The sequence below is a fragment of the Dreissena polymorpha genome, chromosome 6 (assembly GCF_020536995.1).
Source record: "Dreissena polymorpha isolate Duluth1 chromosome 6, UMN_Dpol_1.0, whole genome shotgun sequence".
NCBI classification, from domain to species: Eukaryota; Metazoa; Mollusca; class Bivalvia; order Myida; family Dreissenidae; genus Dreissena; species Dreissena polymorpha.
This window is the reverse complement of record NC_068360.1, coordinates 27,063,251-27,082,422: the sequence shown is the minus strand read 5'-3', so window position 1 is coordinate 27,082,422 and position 19,172 is coordinate 27,063,251. Positions and strand designations below refer to the sequence as shown.

The 19,172-nt window shown below is 33.4% G+C and overlaps 1 long non-coding RNA gene across 1 annotated transcript; it reads right to left on the bottom strand.

The window, feature by feature from the left end:
- Positions 1-6,346: 6,346 nt before the first annotated feature.
- On the bottom strand, positions 6,347-9,435 carry LOC127834247 (uncharacterized). Its single transcript, XR_008027843.1, has 3 exons — positions 9,352-9,435; positions 8,397-8,543; positions 6,347-7,861 (listed from the first exon to the last, which is right to left on the bottom strand). It is a non-coding gene; the product is annotated as an uncharacterized LOC127834247 (long non-coding RNA).
- Positions 9,436-19,172: the final 9,737 nt, after the last annotated feature.

Below are 19,172 nucleotides of genomic sequence, written 5' to 3'. Positions count from 1 at the left end.
TTTTTGCAAATTGTGTGTGTCTTTTATTAATAATCACATGGGGCTTGTAATGATCTGTTGTGATTTTATCTCAAATAACCTTTTTACCATTAAGGTGTAAATATTTTTTTTTACAAAGGTTACAGGTCAAACAAGCAAAATTTTATGATCCCTTAAGCGAACAAAAGACTCACAAAAACCAACTTAAACACACTATTGTAGACAGAAGTGTGTTTAAGTTGGTTTTTTGTGAGTTTTGGTATGTTGGTTTTTTGTGAGTTTTGGTATGTTGGTTTTTTTGTGGGTTTTGGTATGTTGGTTTTTTGTGAGTTTTGGTATGTTGGTTTTTGTGAGTTTTTTCTGTGTTTAACTCAGTTTTAACCAAGTTGGTAAAAAAACCCACTTTAAACACAGAAAAAACCAACATACCAAAACTCACAAAAAACCAACATACCGAAACTCACAAAAAACCAACATACCAAAACTCACAAAAAACCAACTTACCAAAGCCCACATTTATGTAACAAGTGAGTTTTTTCTGTGTTTAACTCAGTTTTAACCAAGTTGGTAAAAATACCCACTTTAAACACAGAAAAAACCAACTTACCAAAACTCGCAAAAAACCAACATACCGAAACTCACAAAAAAACAACTTACCAAAACTCACAAAAAAACAACTTACCAAAGCCCACATTTATGTAACAAGTGAGTTTTTTCTGTGTTTAACTCAGTTTTAACCAAGTTGGTAAAAATACCCACTTTAAACACAGAAAAAACCAACTTACCAAAACTCACAAAAACCAACATACCAAAACCCACTAAAAACCAACTGCCAATACCGCTTGGTTTAACACGGATAAAACTCGTGTTTAACTCGAGTTTTACACACTTATTTGGGAAGGGAAAGCAAAAATCAAAATATACTTAACAAAGTATAACTACTATATAAACTTCCATCTGAATATTGATTTAGCAGCTAACATGACATTCTTATTTTTATCCATTTATTTTTATACAATTATAATAAAGTACTGTAGATTAAAGAAATATATTGATTACATTTAGTTTTATTTCACGTTTGAATGGGACTTAATATTAAGTACATTTTCATTGAGTTTTAGCGTCAGGATAAAGATAACACGGTTTGAAATTACTCAACACATTAAAAATGTTGTTGTTTAACTACGAACAATAAATCTTGAAAGAATAAATTATGTTTTTATTTAGTAGACACTTGCATACAAAAGTAAACATTTAAATTATTCATAATTTTTATTTGATTGACAATATTCTGGTTTTTGTTTCATTACCTGAACCATCATTTTCTGCTTGCGGAATGTCAAGCTACTCATTTGCAATTTGTAAAAATCTATTTTTAGAGAAAACTGAGTTCTTACCAGATATAGCAGACACTTCCTATGACAATTGACATTAGCAAGGACTGGATTTTTTGTACAGCTTATTTAATTGAGTAAGAAAACAGTATAAAAAGATTGTACGAAAATACCAGACAGTACAAATTTGCCCGACAATGCGTGAGCCTCTACAGAATTACAGAACTTTCCTCCCCTCTGACTTTGCCTCAATCACACCCCTGTATATATATTTTGTGTAATAAAATAGTGCATAAAAGCATAGAACTAATTTATTTTTATGAAATGAAATCAACAAGTTCGTGCTACCATAACTTTAAATTGTGCTAATCCAATTTTCAAAGTTTATGGGTCATAATGGGATATTGCAAATAGAAAAGTTTACCAAACTTTGACAGTTAATCGACAGTTACCATGAAAACTCATCCTATAGTGCTTTCTATTGTAGTACTGACTAAAATACTATTGTATTGGATCTAAAATTATACTTATATTTAACATATTTGACCGTTAAATACATGTGTACTAAGTATTTTTATAACAGTAATAGACGTTACCAAGAACAAGTGTAAGAATGAAAAAAAGATGTCATTACACATACTTCTTTGCCTTCTTACAATACAAATTTAGCGCTTGCATGGGCTAACATGGTAATTTCTTTTCTTCTATCCATTAATCGTCAGTTTTTATTTAAACCACCATTATACTTTGTGCATGTGTACCATTCTGATCAGAAAAACATCATAAAAATCGAATGACTGGTCATAACGATTGCTTGTATTGCTTTTTAATTCTCCAATAGACCCTTTTCACATTCCTGATTTCGAGCTCTGCAAGAGTTGCATCTCTTGATAAATCAAATCGTGAACGTCAGGCTGACGATGTGGGAGCTGTGCTAATCTTTATAGGCATAATAATGTTAAAAGAATAAATTTGAAAAAAAAAAGAAAAGTTGTTCAATTTGTTGTAAGGCGTAACAAAAATAATTGTTTGTTTCCGGTGGCCCGACCCTACCTTATTTTTTTGCCGCCGGTCCTAATCTTTTTGAGCCCAAAATTCGAAAAAAATCGGACCGCGTATTTTTCGACGACGGTCAATAAACTTGTCAAACTTGTCTACGTTATCCGCATATCATTTTTATTGTTATTGAAGCACACGTGGTAGCTGGCCAATCAGCAATGAGTTTGCTCACACATGATATTGGGTCATTCATGCGCAGACACTGTACACTTGGAATACACAGTCAGTTGATCTTGTCGTCTGCCAACAATATAGCGGCCGATGGCAAACGTCGTATTTAAAGATTAGCAAATCAAAAGAAGCGTCCTGTACGAAAATTCTATGCAAATTCTGTATAGAGTCTGTACAAAATCTGCCCAGAATCAAGACAGAATTCCTTCTTTCTGTACAAAGAGGACACAGACCAAGAATATACCTTGGAATCTGTACAGATTTTCTAAGCAGAATTACAATGAAGCAGAATTTTATCTGTAAAGATGATTACACCAGACAGAATTTTAACACTTATAATTTTTACAAGACAGATTTTTAGCACTTTGCATTTTAGCAAGGCAGAATTTCTGTACTTGGTAGAAAAATGAGGCAGAATGTTGGACTTAGAAAAAATTCAGATTCAACATTTCAAAATGGGACTTGTATAATTTAAGGAACATACTTCTGATTTCAGTTTCTTATTGTTTATTGCACGAAACATTTCTCTATTCACCAAAAACTAACAGTAATGTTCAATTCATACGATAGTTAAAATGACCAAAAAATACAGCATATTATTAATTAGCAAAAAAAAAACAGCAGTATTGTTCATACCATAAGAAACCTAGAAAGTTACAATTTAATCCAACAGGCTTAAAGAAAAATCTACAATGGAGTGATATAAGGTTTAATTCTTTTACAAATTTTTTATTCTTTGCTTATTGCTGGATAAATTGTCCCAAAATACTGAAAATTGATAGAACATATTGTCTGCTGTTTCTCAGCAGTGACATTTTAAATGATATCCAAGAGAGAGATCCAATTACCCAAGTTTACCAAAACACCAGCGGCAGGTGTGATAAATTTACTCCTATTTCAGCACATTTACTTTTCTTGGCTCTTGTTTTATGAAAATATTCATTTGAATGCGAGTGCTTTAACATAACAAAATTTGTGACAAAAAATAAAAATACCATTATAAATAGGAACAATTAAGACATAACCTTATTAAAGTGTTGTAATATATATGGTTTAAAAATGTTTGGTTTACTCTTCTTTGAAAAGGTGGTTTAGTTTACTTTGAAAAGGATAGTACACTTGTAAGTGTGCGACAAAATCTCAGAGACTTGACATTCGAAGTTTTCAAGTGAAAATCAAAATGTTCCATGAAATGGGGCGCAGAAGACTATGAGGAAAGAATTGTCATTACCAGAGGTATGTTAAAATTTGCTTTTTCTTTCATCAAAATATGTATTTAATCTGTTGACAGTATTTGGCTTTGTTTGTAAATTTGTTTAAAATTGAAACTTTGTTTGTGCATATTCAACTTATAATGCATAGATCATAACTTCCTATTTTTTGTAACAATGACCTTGACCTTGAAACAACTGGTCCCCGAATGAACTCCTATGCTAGGTCTGTATGTACGCAATAAATCTACATGCAAATGATATATTGCAGTAACGCCATGCAAACTCAAGTTATTGAGCAAAACTTTTTTTTTAAGTTCACCTTAGCATTAAACGCTCATGGTGAGCTATATGATGTCAGTCTATGTATGTATATATAAGATCTTTTAAGGAGGCTTTTAGATCACCTGAGCTCAAGGTTGTTCTTATTGTAAGCTTTTGTGATTGCCTTTTATCCATTGTGCCTCAAACATTTACCATGTAAACACTGTTGTGGAAATATTTAATGTCAAATCTTTATGAAACTTGTTTTGAACATATTTTTCAAATAATAGCACTTTTGCTCATCTTAAAAAAAACAACATTGGTTTTAATGGTAATACACCAAGTTAGGAAATGGTTCCTATACATACAAAAACATAGACACCACAGTAATTCTTCCTTGTATTGCTATAATGAAATCTTCTGAACACAAGTGACAAACTGCACATATCAATTGAGTTAATTTGGGTCCTAGGTACTGGTAAGCTCAATATTTTCCTTTGACCCTCATGTTATTTGCATTAGCAGGCAAGTTAATAAAGATTAATGATTATAATTTTCCAGATGGTTCAAATGATGGAACATAATCCAACCACAATAAAAAGATTTTGATTGCGCAAGTTTTGCAGTGCTGCCTTTTACCTGATGGTGAAACTAGTTCTGGGTATGTAAGGTATTAAAGTAAAAGTTTGATTGTATCATCATAAAGCATACATAACTTTGACAAATGCTTCAATTCAATGTTTGATTAGCAATGTTCACAGGTTTTGATTTAGATCAACTTCTGTCTTAAAATTTATTTGTTAGTTAAGTGGAATGAAGTGCTTTCATTTATTTTTAAACAGCCATAAATCCGAGGGAGACACAAGAACGGTCAAGAGGTCAGGTTCTGGCGGGAACAAGCATGACATAAATCCTGTGCTTGATGCCATCATTATTTCTGCCTGCAAAGGTACATTTTGTCTTGTTGGTTTTTTTTGCTAGGTATTTAACATAATGAAACAATGGTAGGAATTTTATTTAAATTTATGGCCAGGTTTTCAAAGAAAATAAAAAATGAGATCATTAAATGCGGGTAGGGCCTATCTGCTCAATAACTTAAGTATGCCTAGACTTAATTGATGACCTTGCCTTGAGGCCAAGATAGGGATTGCATACAGAGCCCAAATGTGTCCACCGGGGATGAACAACTTTTGTCACGTGACCACAAAAGTCAACGCAGGTTGTTGAATTACATCAGGAATCCCGCTCCGTCAGGTAATTTTCATCTTTTTATAGAGAATATGTTAAAATTTCTGGACAATACAAAGCTTATGACATGCTTCATACCTTTTCGCATATTAAGACGCATTGCACTTGTTTCGAAGCTTTGCAGTTTTTAAGAACACTTCGACACAAACTTTAGATTTTCGATGCAAACGCAGTTTGATTTTATATTTTTTTACTTTCCATTCACGAATAAATCATATTTCTAGAAAAATGAGAGCACACGATGCTTAATTTTTGATGATTTATTGTATTTGCGATATAAGTTGTTGTTGTTATATTTAATTTGGGCAGTTCTTGCTATTTCAAAAATTTACAAACGCGGGTTGGTTGAGCAAACGCAGTTTGCTGAAGCTGGATTATGGCAAACGCAGGTTGGTTAAGATTACGGAATCCGGATAGTGACATCTATATTCTTGCCCTTCTTTCATCAAGGGCGACACACGACACACGAAGCGATACACTATATTTTGCGCGACAGTCGCGGCGACGCGCGATATTTTATTATTCAAATATCGCCCATATTATCCGAATTTCGTGTAACGCGGTCTAATTTCAGACCGCGACACACGACACACGAAGCGATACTCAATATGTACTGTTCAAATCAAATCATCATCAACATCTTCATCATCATCATCTCCATCTTCATCGCCATTATCATCATAAAATAAATCGCGATTCGGAGCGGAGTATTGTAAAATGAAGATCTCAAAAGAATTGAAAAATAATTTGTCGGAATGTTATTTTTCTCATGCTGTTTTGTTAGTTGTCCAAATATATTTAATATTAAATATTATCTTAATATTAAGATTTGGTAGTTAAAGAATGCAATTTGAATGAACACAATTGTATGCATATGTTTTGCTCAGCTGTGAAGATTGAGGGAACAATTTATAGAAGAACTGTGAGAATCATCTTAAAATAAATCTGAAGGCATACTACATCCATGACAAAGTACACTTCACCGAGATAAGTCTAACTATACTGTGAAAAACATTGAAAAACCCAGCGGTTGAACGCAAACAAGATCAGTGTCTTTAACAACAAAACGAACCAAACATATGCAGATTAATTGTTTTATTGCTGCAAAGAATATCCCGTATCGCAATAATAGCTTATACGCAAAACATTAAACTGGCCTATGTGCAACTTGAGAAGGAATTACAGATTTACATGTAATTGTTGACAATTCGCACAATGATTCCAATGAGACAAAAAGCTAACTCACCAAAAATATATTTTAATCATATTGATTCGAAATAGATAAACAAAAATCGCAGATTACAAATGAGTCTCGCTCTGTGAAAAGGGGGTTTAATGCATGTGCGTAAGGTGTCGTCACATATTAGCCTGTGCATTCCGTACAGGCTAATTAGGGACAAACCTTTCCGATAAACTCGATTTTTGCTCAGAAGAGACTTTCTTTTAACAAAACATATCATAAAAGCGGAAAGTGCCGTCCCTGATTAGCCTATGTGGACTGCACTTTACGCACATGCATTAAACCCCCTTTTCACAGAGCGCGGCTCAAATGTATATTCCAGCGGATATGGTGAGATCAACAATAATCACAGATAATCAACATAAATTACAATGATTTTGAAAAGATCAACAATAATCACAGATAATCAACATTAATTACAATGATTTCGAAAAGATCAACAATAATCACAGATAATCAACATAAATTACAATGATTTCGAAAAGATCAACAATAATCACAGATAATCAACATAAATTACAATGATTTTGAAAAGATCAACAATAATCACTGGTTATATAAATCACAATTAATCGGTTGAGATCAACAATAATCACAGATAATCAACATAAATCACAATGATTTTGATAAGATCAACAATAATCACAGATAATATAAATCACTATTAATAGGTTAAGATAAAAAATTCACAGATAATCAACATAAATTACAATTATTTTGATAAGATCAACAATAATCACAGATAATCAATATAAATCACAATTCATGGGCTGAGATCAACAGTAATCACAGATGAGCAATAATGAACACAATAATTTGTATGAGATCAACCATTATCATAATCATTTTAAATTAGAATGATAAATATTACAACAATAATCTTATTAAAAACAGGAATATCAAACAAAACAACACAAGATAAACGATATGAAACACAATGTTTAAGACGCAAAAACACGCGTAATACTATATATTATTGTATGACAGTCTGTATTTTCAATAATTAAGAAAATAACCACGGCACATTGGTAAGAATTAAAAATAATTCTTGGTCTTATCATCGTCATGCAACAGATGACTAGGCCCGGTGCTTTGCAGATCTGTGCTTTGATAGACTACTGCGGTGCCTGTACCTCTTTTCACACATATCACAAGCAAAGTTTTTCTCTCCATTGTGGGTGGCAAGGTGGGCCTGAAGGTCAATTTTCTCCCGGAGCGTTGCATTGCAAATTGAGCAGGTAAATTGCTTTGCAGCAACCTCCCTCCGGACGTGACGATTCAGGTCATCTTTGGTTGAAAACTTTTTGCCGCATTGTTCACAGGGGAACGGCTTTTCAACACCATGAATGCTGCATCTATATAACAAAAACAAATGGAACTGTTGAATTATTATTCAATACAGAAAAATACACACAGAATATTATCCATAACAATGTGGAACTTAACAAAATGATGGTCGTCAGAAGCGCTCCAGATAAGGCGCGTTAACGCGTATTTACGCATTTCAAAATCCAAAATACGCATTAAATAATATGTTTAAGGGTCCAATTACATACGTGAAGTATCGGAACGCGTACATTCTGGATTTATACGGTGTAAATTCCAATTGTTCAGTGACAATTTGCATTGAAATTTATCTGGACAATTATGGTCGTTAAAAACTAAATACTATAATGAGCACACCAATATGCACCACACTAGTAATAATGTGTTAAGTGTTTTAAAGCCGGCTTTTTTCGAAAACACCATTCAAAACATTTTAAATAGTGCTTTGCAACTAGGTTATAAAAACATACTTTCGCTCAGAATGCAATGACCTATGTTGAATTGTATCTTGATTTTTAAACCGACAGAACCTAGCATTGTACTAAAAACAAAAAAAATACAAACCTGTGTCTGTTGAACGCCTGTTTTGTGTAAAATGTTTTTCCACAACAGGCGAATCGTCCAGTCCCTCTGTGGCGCTTATCATGAAGCTTTAACCCCCACTTCGATTTAAATGTCTTTCCACAGATTTCACACACGAGCGTCATGTTTCTGTAATGAAAGAATTACTTTTTGTTAAAATATATTTCTAAAATGTTTTTATAAAGTTTTAAAGACTACACCAAAAGAGATATGAAACGCAAGTGATTGGATGTGACACACTATCTGCTATTCTTTTCGTCACAGTTCAATAAACATGCGTGTTTACTAATGCACGGGATTTTCGTGAGTTTTGGCGCGTTTAGCGTCATTCGAGGTCCGCTTAAAGGAGGCAACGCACGTTGTGGTTCAATATACTTGTAACAGTACTTAATGTGTTGATAAGCATATTTCCGCTCTGTTTAAATGTCCTCAATTGAAGTTCCGTAGTCATATATTGTGTTGAATAGTTAATATTTTCGTATTTGTAACCATATCATATTTTAGAAGACTTTCAAAAATGTGTACAGTGTGCGTTTCATTATCCTTTGAATATTCTCGCAACCTGCGTTTGCCATTTCCTATTGCTCAAGAAATACCAACCTGCGTTTGCAAAACAAAACAAAACAAAAAAATAAGATATTTTTCAATTTGCACCGCTATTTTTGTCATGAATCTTATTAAATATATTAAAATGAAGTGTAAAATCATACTAATTCAGTCGTTAAACCAATATTGTTGAAAGAAAATCATCAACACCACATAAACAAACAGCGTTTGCAATGCATTTCAGAATTTTGTGTCGAAGTGTTCTCGGAAAGTGGAAACAGTAAAGGCAATGGAATCATTTCAAATAAAAGTTTATTTAGTATACTGTGTCATAGGCTATCACTTGTTAAAAACTGAAATTTTGATTATATGAAAAAACAACAAAACTTACCTTAATGTACAAGATTACAATCTGTTTCTGCAACCGGCGTTGACTTTTGCGGTCACGTGACAAAAGTTGTTCATCCCCGGTGGTGTCACTAAAAATAAAAAAGGTTAACTTGAGCTTGGATGGAGGTATTGGACACAAATTGTGTGTGTAGCTTTATCCTTTTTACAGCCATTCTCCCCCTTCCTCTGAATGATGTAGTGCAATTGTCTGTTACTCAACTTACTGACATTAGTTTCACTGTTTGGTAAAAGCACTTGGTCCTGGTAAACCAGCTATTCCAGGATACTGTGAGTTGGTTAATTATATGACAACATATTGTTGATATGCTGTTGACAACAGCCAATAATCCAACAAATCAAACAATCATGCACACGTAGAAAATTTAGTTGTTTGCAGTTTAAGTCCGATTAAGGTCAAAGTAACATTTACTAAATACCGAAAAACTATTGGGATCACATTTTAACTTTGGGTCTAATTAATACTAGAATCAAACAATGGTTTGAAATTCTATAAGTGAATTTTATTGGGCTGGCACTTGATGTATGATGTCTTTAATACAGGTATTGCATTACTGTTGTGAATCACTGAAGTTTTAAAACTGAGTAGTTAGAATAAATTGGTTTCACCATGTATCAGTTTTTTAGCTCGGCTGTTTTAGGAGAAAACCCTAGGAATTGTCATAGCATGCTCGTCGTCCGCCGTCCGGTGTCAGCCGTCTGACGTGCTTAAACCTTGACATTTTGCTTTAAAATCAAAGTGCTTCCACCTACAGCTTTGAAACTTCATATGTAGATGCACCTTGATGAGTTCTACACGCACCCCCATTTTTGGGTCACTAGGTAAAAGGTCAAGGTCAAGGTCACTGTGGCCTCTTAAAAAAATATCTGACAAGCTTTTATTTGTTTAAAACTGCACCTGCAGCCGAGCGTTGGCACCTGTTATGCGGTGCTCTTGTTTAGGAATGATATAAATATGTAAATGTGTAAACATTTATTTTTTTCAGATAGGTTATGTCTGGATGTGGTGCAAAGACCACAGCAAAACAGTGCCAGATGACAACTCCTTCAACAAGGCCGTGACACTCCAAAAATTAATAGACTACTCCAGGAAACAAATGAAATCATCTTGAAATTGAGACTAAAAATAGGGGGTGTTAGATTGTTTAATTTTTACCCTGTCATTATGTGATCAATTAAACAACAACAAAAATATTGGTACTGTCAGTATATTTTATGGTGTACATTTTATTTTTTATATTTTATAATCTCATAAAAAAATGTTATTTGTTGATGGTCTGTTTATTTTGCTTTTTCTTCCTGCATACATTTTTTGTACAGAAAATTTTCTGTACAGAATTTAATATTAAACAGATTTTATTCTGCACAGAATTCTATTCTCACATTTTGGTTCTCCCAAGATTTAATTCTGCCAGATTTTTTCTGCCTCGAACAAATTCTGCTTAATTTAAATGATTCGTAAAATCTGTACAGAATTTGTTCTTTGTTTATATTGAAAAAATCTATAAATAGAAATCTGGTTCAACTCATTTCAAATGGACACCAAATATTTTCTGCACATATTCTATAAAGATTTTGTGTATTTTATTCTGCACATAATCTGGTTGCAGTCTGCCCAAAAATTTTCGTACAGGGTACCAATAAATAAATTATTTCTAAGCTGATTACTTAACACCTTTCTCCCGACTCTCGATCTGAATTAAAGGATGATAATTAAATAATTAGTTCTATTTCGACGATGTTACACCTTTTTTGCCGATTATCGTTTGAAATTAAAAGGTGATAATTAAGTTGTTTTTTACCCACAAAAATGCTATTGTAAAGCAATATGGCAACCAAATTGTATATTTGCTAGGTTTTGCAATGTCTGCAGTCAAACGATATGCACATTTTAATTAATGTGGCAAACGCGTACAATTTTTCGGACTGTCGTTTTCGGATACATTATTTTTCGTCGATTATAATTTATTTTCGAAGTTCTTTATAGAAGAAATAGAATGACGAATGCACATGCGGTGATACGGACGGTGTGGTTTATAATATTTTAAATTGTATTCACCTGAAAATACAATTGGAAAGACTATACAAAAGAACAATTAGTAAAGGCTCTGGATGGGTTGGTGGATCTGCCCTTTATTCCTGTTGGATTCCTGCGGCTGCGGTTCCAAGACCCCCGGCCTAATTTTAAGGATTTCAAAATTGGAACAATCGACACCCCTATTAAATGTTCATCTATAAAATAACTTATGTTTGTACTTTGACAAGTACCGTACTAATTATTTGTATATTGAAAAATGTATGTTACATTATGATATGTGATATGCCCTTGTTGTCATTAAAAGAATATAAACAAGTTGATAGTAAATGTATATATAATTATTTCAAAACCAGTTTTTGTGCAGCGAAAAACAAAAACCTGGTTGGCTCAAAGAAATTTTGGGACAGCGCTAGCCCTGGTAGATAGACCTCACGACACAAGTACATAATATAATCTGAAAATGTGGTCCCTGGAAGCATAAACTGCATCCAAGAAATATGATAGCACACCCAGTTTGATTGGGTCTGTTCATGGTGATAATGTTACATGCAACACCACTCGCGTCCCCCAAGCATGGCTTTTGGGCTATTTAATATATTATAAATTATAAATAATATAGTATATACTCCATGATTCCAAAGGAACGGAAAGTATAACAACACTGAATCCCTATAGACACTGAGGGTCAAGCTTACTGCGACTTTAGTAATGCCTTTTATTGGTAATAAAATGGACTATTAAAGCCGCTGCCAGAAGTCAACATTTAACTCGGAAATAAGGAAAGCAACAAATGCAAAATTAATGAACAGCAAGTTTTTATTTCATTAAAGCATTTAAATAAAGCCATATTGCATTACATACATCATCAAATTTATTGTACATACAGTTATACACAAAAAAATGAGAAGAAGATGCACCATGTATGACATTTTCTAAAAAAAATATTTTTAAAAATAAAATTATTTGCCTACCTATCTACCCTAATTTTTGAGGCCATGTCAGTGGAAACAAACATATTTTTTGTTAGGCCTAACATGTAATCATTTGGAGATACTTAATTGTGTTGATTTGTTTCCTATTTTTATTTTATAAAACATGTATTATACAAAGAACACTGTATTATGGGAATTTTGAATAAGACATAACTTGGAATGGACATCATTAAGGGAATTTTCTCGAACAAAACTGTTCATTTTGTTTTCTGAATATCATTTGGTAATAATCTGTGTATACTGTAAGTATAATGAGCACTTTTCCATTACTTTTTCTTTCACAGTGAATTATTTTTTTCATTTTAAGTGCATTTTTAAACTGCGTTCATGCATGCATAGACACGGTTTCATGTTTTTTCGGATTTAGAAAAATCTTTTTAAGCATCCACTTTTGTAGAAAAATGTGTTGAAATGATACATTTATATAATTTTATGCAAGTGTTTATTTTACTGAAAATTTGTCAAAATGAATAAATACAACAGGTAAAATTGCATATAATGAATTGCTGATTTTTTTCCCCCAGGATTGATGGCTTATTCCAACTTCACATATTAGTGTTTTAAAATGTCTTTAACAATGGCAATATATACTCTTTTGATAATGTAACCGTGATATACATGATGATTGTTATGCCCCGGGATAGAAAGATCGGGGGTAAATTGTTTCTGGCCTGTCTGTCTGGCATTCATTCATTAATTCATTCATTGTATGCGTGTGTCCCAAAACTTTAACCTTGGTTAAAGTTTGATAACTTTTGCAATATTGAAGATAGCAACTTCATATTTGGCATGCATGTGTATCTCACAGAGCTGCACATTTTGAGTGGTGAAAAGTCAAGGTCATCCTTCAAGGTCAAAGGTCAAATATCATTGTATTTTTCTTTCCTAAAACTTTAACCATCGTTAAAGTTTGGTCATAACTTTTTGAATATTGAAGATAGCAACTTGATATTTGGCATGCATGTGTATCTCATGGAGCTGCACATTTTGAGTGGTGAAAGGTCAAGGTCATCCTTCAAGGTCAAAGGTCAAATATATGGCTTCAAAGCGCTGCAATAGGGGGGCTTTTTGTTTTTGACAAACACATCTCTTGTTTAAAGTGAAAAATGACATTTAGAATCATATTGGTAGTGTGTGTGATACAAAGGGAATTCCCAGGCACTTCCATCAGTTAATGAGTAGTTTGCAGATTTATAAGACACGGTTTGTGAGCAATACTTCAACTGTCAGTGAGACTAAAATAAAACTTATCTGAATTAAATTGTTTCTCATTTAAGCGTCACTTAATTTTGTTTATAGATAAGTAATTTTGTGTTTATATATAGATAATAAACTTAAAATTACTGCTACTTCATGGGTGTATACATGTAGATAGCAATGAGAAGAAGTGCCATTCACAAGAACCATAATCCTACACTATCTTAAATAAGAAATATTGCCCTTTGTTGTTTTTGTATGATGTAACTTTTCAGGGCTTTATCTCAAATCCTATACAAGATTTCATTAGGAAATTTCATGGGTGTCTAAAAAGTGCCATGCATGAATTTGATGAAAATGAAGATATGTCCTGCATTTTTGTCCCCTACCAGTTTCACCGGAGGGGACTTGTGGCTTGCGCTCTGTGTGTCCGTCTGTCTGTCTGTCTGAGAGTCTGTCTGTCACACTTTTCTGGATCCTGCGATAACTTTAAAAGTTCTAAATATTTTTTCATGAAACTTGAAACATGGATAGATAGCAATATGGACATTATGCACGTCATTTAATTTTGTTCCTACGTCAAAAATTATGGTTGCTATGGCAACAAATAGACTAGAAATACTGCTGAAAATGGTGGTTTTCTGGATCCTGCGATAACTTTAAAAGTTCTTAATATTTTGTTCATGAAACTTGCAACAACATAGATAGATGGCAAAATGGACATGATGCACGTCATTTCATTTTGTTCCTACGTCAAAAGGCAACCATTAAAAAAAAATAATGGTTGAATTTCTGACAAATTTTGGAGCCGGTAGGGAACCATATTGCTTGACAAAAGCCTTGTTTTAGTAAGAGTTTTCTAGAAAAAAACTAACCAATCAAAATGTGGACTTTACACAAAGCTTATTTTATTTTAAAAATGAGGACTTGACATACAATTTATTTACCATTAAAGTTATGACTTGATACACAATTCATTTGATCAAAATAAGACTTTGCATACAAGTATTTTCAAAATAAGACATTTTCAAAAAAAATCTTAGCAATCAAAATGAGGACTGGCCATGAATGACATTGATGAAAATGAAGACTTGTCCTGCAATATTTTTTTAAATAAGAATTTTCTCAAAAAACCTTATCAATCAAAATGAGGACTTTGCACAAAGCTTATTTTATTATAAAAGTTAGGACTTGACATACGCTTGAATTACCATAAAAGTGAGGACTTGATACACAGTTTGTTTGATCAAAATAAGACTTTCCTACAATTATTTGTTTTTTTTTCAAAATAAGAACTTTCGCCAAAAAAATCTGTAAATCAAAATGAGGCCTCTACACAAAATTGATTTTATTATAAAAGTGAGGACTTGACATCCATTTGATTTATCATAAAAGTGAGGACTTGATGCACACTTTATTTGATCAAAACGATGACTTTCCCTACAATGAGTTTTTTCAAAATAAGAACTTTTTCAAAAAAACATCTTAGCAATCAAAATGAGGACTTTAAAATGCACAAAACTTATTTTATTATTAAAGTGAGGACTTGACATACAATTGATTTATCAAAAAAGTGAGGACTTGATACAAAATATATTTTATCAAAACGATGATTTGCCCTACAATTAGGTTTTTATGCCCCCAGATAGAATGATCGGGGGTATATTGTTTTTGGCCTGTCTCTCATTGTATGTGTGTGTCTGTCCCAAAACTTAAACCTTGGTCATATATATATAGTAACTTTGAATATTTTGTTAAATTTTGTGTTTAGATCCTTTTTAATTCTAAAGTATCAAGGCTATTGCTTTCAAACTTCAAATACTTTCTTACTATCATGATGGTACTGTACCTGGCAAGTTGAATTTGACCTTGACCTTTAAATGACCTTGACTCTCAAGGTCAAATTAATACATTTTGCTTAAATTGCCATATCTTCTTTATTTATTTTCACATTTGATTCATACTTTGACAAAACAACACTTACCTGACATACCACAATGGACTCGACCCAAACCATCCCACACACCCCAACCCATAATCCCCCCCCCCCCCAATTTTTTTTTCTTTCTTATTTTTTAAAGATTATCTTTTAAATGACCACACACCCACATTATGCCCCCTCTCCATGATGGCTTACTTTATACTGTCAAGCACTCGAATAGTCGAGCGCGCCGTTCCTAGACAGCTCTTTTTTTTTAATGCTCATAACTTCTATATGGCTTCAGATGTAAACCTCCATATTTGGTATGCATGTGTATATTGACAAGGCCTTTCCATATGCACACAAATTTTGACCCCTTTGACATTGACCTTGAACATAGGGTACAGGTTTAGGTTTGTAAAATATGCGTTTAGGTTTTGAAAATGCTCATAACTTCTATGTCGCTTCAGATGTAACCTTCATATTTGGTATGCATGTGTATATGGACAAGGCCTTTCCATACGCACACAAATTTTGACTCTTTGACCTTGACCTTGAACTTAGGGTCCGCATTTAGGTTTCGAAATCTGTGTTTAGGTTTCAAAAAATGCTCATAACTTCTATGTCTCTTCAGATGTAACCTTCATATTTGGTACGCATGTGTATATGGACAAGGCCTTTCATTACGTACACAAATTTTGACCCCTTATACCTTGACCTTGAACTTAGGGTCAGCATTTAGGTTTCAAAATCTGTGTTTATTTGCTTATTGTGTTGTGTAAAATGACTGATGAAAGCTGTTTTGTACTTTGCAGATGATGCTGAGGTGTAGTTAAGTCATTAGGGAAAGAACTTCACAAAACCATTTCCTGTATCATTTCCTGGCTTATGATGAAGGTGTGTATTTGAAATTTTTTGTGTTGATGTTAATTATGTGTGTAGAAAATAAGAAAATTCCATAATTCATCATTTGTTCCCAGGGCTTTTCTTTGACCCGAGCTCCCGGGTTTTGACGCTTGAAAATTACAGAATACCCTAGTTTGACTCTTGAGAAAATTACGTCATGTGTCACATTTGACCCGGGGGAATGTACCGACTTGCGTCAAAGAGATCAAAAGTTATTAAGAGTAATCAATAATTGGCTTGGGGCGGAGTATCTTTTGGTAGACGCTAACCTATATCGCCCGTTTGAAGCACAAGTCAGCCCAGTAGGCGGAGTTTTGCCCATTGGGAAATCTAATAATGACCAATTAAAACACTGCTGGTTCGATGACGCGTGTATCAACGTTCCATTATTTATCTGAGCGTTTGTTATCAGCTGTTTGCAGAAACGACATGTATTCAACCCACCAAAACAGAATGGACTCACCTGCGTCAGTTTTAATAATATCCAATATATAATTATAAGATCCCTATCCACAATATTTTGAGAAATACTTCCACAATATGTCAGAATGTATTTCCAATGCTGAATACAGTGTACCCAACCCTGTTTTATTCCATGTTTGCTCCGTTCAAAGACGCGCGAAAGTTATGCTGGCATATGTACTGTCTACAAAGTAAATTTACACGCTTTGCATCAGAGTTGCTAATAATAACCATAGAACTGGTATAACGGACCGTGTGGCAAAGTGACAAATTTGGATGCTGCATCTGCTAATTGATTACAACATAGGTGTAATAATTGACCATTTGAGACGGCATAGAAAATCGGCGTGTTTGTCGCATGTCCTCGGTAAAGATGGCACATGAAATAATTAAATCCGGATTTGAGCCGTCCAGGGTCGATTTTGAGATGATAGGAAATCCAATTAGTTAGTTTAAGGAGGTATTTTGATGGTAAATGGCTGGCACTGACATGAGAAGTAACTGACGAAACATCTTTTTGTTTTGTTTTAAAACATCTTCGCTACTTTCCCAAAACCGTACCATTCTACGAACGTTGCTATAGTTGTCCGCCAACTATAAATTATCTATTAGCAAAGTAAAGCACTGCAATATCATACTTAAAACAATATGTCAACCGAATTATATATTAATTGCGTATTTGCTAGGTTACTTATTACTGGCTTTCATTTTCTGCAGACAAACAAAACACATATTTTATTTCATTCGCAAACGACGTATCTCTACCCGTTTTCGGATACGGTATGGTTCGTCGATTTTAATTTATTTCCAACGGTCTTTATAACATTTTTTATAGAATGACAAATACACATGCGGTGTTACGGATGGTCTGATTGATAAAATTTTGCATTGTACTCGCAAGAAATTGCACATAGAAAGAAAATAAAGAATAATAATAAGCAAGGGCTGGATTGGCTCTGCCCTCTATTCCATTTATCCTACGGTCTCTGAATCTCTGCTTAATTTTCCGTATTTCAAATTTGGGACAATTGACACCCCTGATATATATTACATGTATGTCACTACAAGTGCGAGTGTATTTTTCACAATGTTGGTCACAATGTATGTTTGCATTATCTCTTTTATTGACTGGAATATATTAAGAAATAAATGTTTAGATATTTGTAAATTTGTTGCTTTATATATATATATATATATAATTATCTCAGTAATTCGCTTTAAGTACAAAAGATCATTGACTCTCCTGCGTTATTATTATGACTCATACAAATTTGATTTTGACTCTTGAAAATTTGGTCCTAAGGAAAGCCCTGGTTCCACCATCATAAGTTGTGGAGGACTCACACTTTAGTGCACACCAATGGTGTGAGGACTTACTGTCAGTGCGAGGACTCTAGTCCTCAAAATGTTTTCATTTATGTTAGTTTTGTTGACCAAGCAGTGCTTTGCACAGGATATTTTTCAGACGCCCGGGGGCTATTAGGGGTGGGATAGGGAGGGCAATTTCCAGCATACGCTAATTGTTTTACATAAATTTATGACGTTATTTGGTTTGCAGAGTTTTTGCGTGTTTTTTATTGAGACAAAGAAACAATACGAAATACATGAAGCACTGTTCATTTGAAGCTAGAAGTAATTCATGTCGCATTAACATTAAAATTGGGAAGCGAGTTTCGGATTACAAATTTAACTATTCTAATTTGAGAATTCAACAAAACATTTATACATGTCAGGGTTCGACACTAAGGCACGTCCGACAGACATTGTCTAGTAAGATCGGTGGTCGGGCTATTTAAACTGCGGGCTAGCTTGTCCCACTGGTCGTACATGAAAAAATCTATAATGATTAATAGAACTATAACTAACTGCTGTGAAAACCTTTTTTCTTAATGTGTAAAATTACTCTCGTATCCGTTATTTACATCAGAACAAAACTAGCGTATATAAATAAACGCGGAGCATTCACATGATTCATCGCTATTTTTAGACGCAAAGGAGGGCTTCCAGCAGAAATTGCTTTTTCCATTGGTCAAGTTGTCATGAATATTAATGATTTTCTGCAGTGTCGTAAACCTTTACAGCATTTTTTTTTTCGACTTCTTATATTAATTAAACCCACACAGATTTCTTTTAAAAACCAACATTGTATAAACTAGGAATATGTTTAACGTATGTTCATATTGAAACTATCCTGAACTTGTCAATTCATAAAAATTGAAGAAATAAATTCCAAAAATATAGTTAACTGTAGAACTTTGAAACTGTTTTAAACTGTTTATATATAATCT